Source organism: Phytophthora infestans, genomic scaffold (genome assembly GCF_000142945.1).
Source record: "Phytophthora infestans T30-4 supercont1.5 genomic scaffold, whole genome shotgun sequence".
Classification (NCBI taxonomy): domain Eukaryota; phylum Oomycota; class Peronosporomycetes; order Peronosporales; family Peronosporaceae; genus Phytophthora; species Phytophthora infestans.
In genome coordinates this window covers 102393-105574 of record NW_003303754.1, presented here as the reverse complement: position 1 = coordinate 105574, position 3182 = coordinate 102393, and positions in this window count along the sequence as shown.

Below are 3182 nucleotides of genomic sequence, written 5' to 3'. Positions count from 1 at the left end.
GATGCTGAGAAAGTGTTTGACCTTTGCGGATCTGCTAGCGGGGCCAGACAAGGAACTGTTATCGGCAGCTGGGCAGATCACCAGGAACAAAGTGGGCAGATTATCTGCGCAGTTTCCAGACACAGTACTGTGGATTGAGAGTGTCGGTGGCACGACAATACTACCACGCTCGCCGCAGATCGGATGAATCCTCGCTATAATACCTACATCGACTAAATGTGGCCCGGTCTACGGGCCAAGTTGAAGATCAAGGATGGGGGATTCAAGGTACTGCGGAACACGTGGATCATTTCATCGAGACGGTGGGAGACGTGGATCTGGCCGACAGACTGACCCTGTTACGTCCTCCAGACGCTGATGAACTTGAAGAAGTGCCGCGGGCTGTGGATCGCGCGAAACACCGCCAGAAGCAGGCGGCGGTAGGATCCGGCAAGTATCGCCAAAAGGCTCCGACGCCTACGGCCCCAGCTCGACGTGTCCACCAAGTCACGGCGCCCGACTCAGAAACTGAATCAGGATCCGACGGTTCGGACTCCGACCCTGAAGATTACCGTCGGGTCTGTCTCACTGCGTCCAACGATCGAACGGCGAAGACAGGAGACAACTCTCGACCGCGGATACCGTACCCGGGGACCGTGGGATGTACAGATCCCGAGATCTCATGGACGGGGCAGCACAAGTCAGGTGTTCGCAGTGCGGATCCCGGAAGCACACAGAATCTGGATGCTGGAAACACCTGGTCTGTGAGAAGTGTGGCAAGAAAGGTCATCGCGGAGATCATTGCTTCTACGTGTGTCGCGGTTGTGGCGAGATTCACGACGTCGGCAAGTGTCCGATGGAAGAATTCTACAACCAGATCCGCCAGTGGTTTGATCCAGCCAAGCACAGAGGGATGTTGCCAGAAGTGGCCGAGAGGATGTTAAACTAGGACGCTCGCCGGGTTTGAATCCGGTACGAGCCGAGCGTTCTAGGTATTGCATTTATGCATTTGTGAGCAAGACATCGCTAGGTCCAGGTAGCAGGACCCTAGATCCAGTCGATAATACACGTAATCTACATGAAGTGTCAGTTGCCAAGATTTCTAGTTTGCGCCAAGTGGATGAGTTTGCCAAATCCGAAGTCTCTTCAACCCTGGATCTACAAAGGGGAGAGTTGCGCGGTTACTGGGAGAAACGACAGCATGGTCAATGGTTTGGGCCTACCAAGGGTGAGGTCGCTGCAGATCCACCCAAGGTTTGTCAGGTTACTGGATCCCGAAGATCTGTAGATGTTGGATCCATGGACCGGCTGACAGGGGGGTCCCGTGGATACTGGAAGTACTGTGCCCCAGGAAAGTGGTTCAGACAAGCCAAGGTAGGGGGCAAGATCAACAATGAAAAAGCAATCCTACTCCTAGATAGTGGTGCCGAGGTGTCTATACTGGATACCGCCTTTGCTCGTAAGGTTGGGTGCCAAGTGGATGGGAGTCGGATCCAAAATTGTGTTGGGATTGGTGAAGGCGTGTACCGTACGAATGGGAGAACGCGGGTCAAGATCACGCTGCCAGCTTGTTTAATATACTGGTTCGATATTTGGGTTGGAGATCTCGCTGGTCAAGACGCCATCCTCGGGATGGATTTCATGGTACCGGCCGGAGTGAGGTTGGATCTAGCGGATGGGACACTTTGTTTCCCTGACGAGATGCGGATCCAGCTCAGCGGACGGCGACCGTTGTATGGAGCGAAGATGAGATCCGTCTGATGTGCACCGTCATCGTGAGAATAATTTTCCTTTGTTACGGATACGAGTCGTGCGATCGCCCGTCGTACATCCAGTGTTAGGAACATTAGCGTATTCGGCCACTTGTCTCGGAAACAAGGATATGCATTGACACTTGACGTGTTCAAAGCTGGGATTATTTTAGCACTAACCCATACAAATACCGGCGCCATATTACGCATTGATGGAGTAGTTGTTGCTTACAAGGGTGAGTCCAGTGCTAGGAACGCTAGCGTATTCAGCCACTTATCTCGGAAACAAGGATATGCATTGACACTTGACGTGTTCAAAGCTGGGATTTAGTTAGAGCTAACCCATAGCGGTAGCTGCGACTCATTACGCATTGATGGAGTAATTAGCGCTTACAACAGTGCGTCCATGAGAAAGTGCAAATTGTGACCTAAGGCGTTCACTTCGCTGGGAAACGATCGTATCAGGTTCGAATGAACCATCCGGACGCGGTACAAAGTCAATTTCGTTTATTTGCCGCTACCGACATTGCTACGAAAGCTAAACAAATTGGACGTGCCAGCTGTGTGTTGACTTGTACTACGTGCGAAAAAATTTCGGTGATCCGTCTGATGTGCACCGTCATCGAGAGAATACTTTGCCTTTGTTACGGATACGAGTCGTGCGATCGCCCGTCGTACATCCAGTGTTAGGAACGTTAGCGTATTCAGCCACTTGTCTCGGAAACAAGGATATGCATTGACACTTGACGTGTTCAAAGCTGGGATTATTTTAGCACTAACCCATACAAATACCGGCGCCATATTACGCATTGATGGAGTAATTGTTGCTTACAAGGGTGTGTCCAGTGTTAGGAACGTTAGCGTATTCAGCCACTTATCTCGGAAACAATGATATGCATTGACACTTGACGTGTTGAAAGCTGGGATTCAGTGAGAGCTAACCCACAGCGGTAGCTGCGACTCACTATGCATTGATGGAGTAATTAGCGCTTACAACAGTGCGTCCATGAGATAGTACAAATTGTGACCTAAGGCGTTCACTTCGATGATGCAATGGTCGTATCATGTTCGAATGAACCATCCGGACGCGGTACAAAGTCAATTTCGTTTATTTGCCGCTACCGACATTGCGACGAAAGCTAAACAAATTGGACGTGAAAACGGTGTGATGACTTGTACTACGTGCGAAAAAACGTTCGGTGATCCGTCTGATGTGCACCGTCATCGTGAGAATAATTTTCCTCTGTAACGGATACGAGTCGTGCGATTGCCCGTCGTACATCCAGTGTTAGAAACGTTAGCGTATTCAGCCACTTATCTCGGAAACAAGGATATGCATTGACACTTGACGTGTTCAAAGCTGGGATTATTTTAGCACTAACCCATACAAATACCGGCGCCATATTACGCATTGATGGAGTAATTGTTGCTTACAAGGGTGAGTCCAGTGTT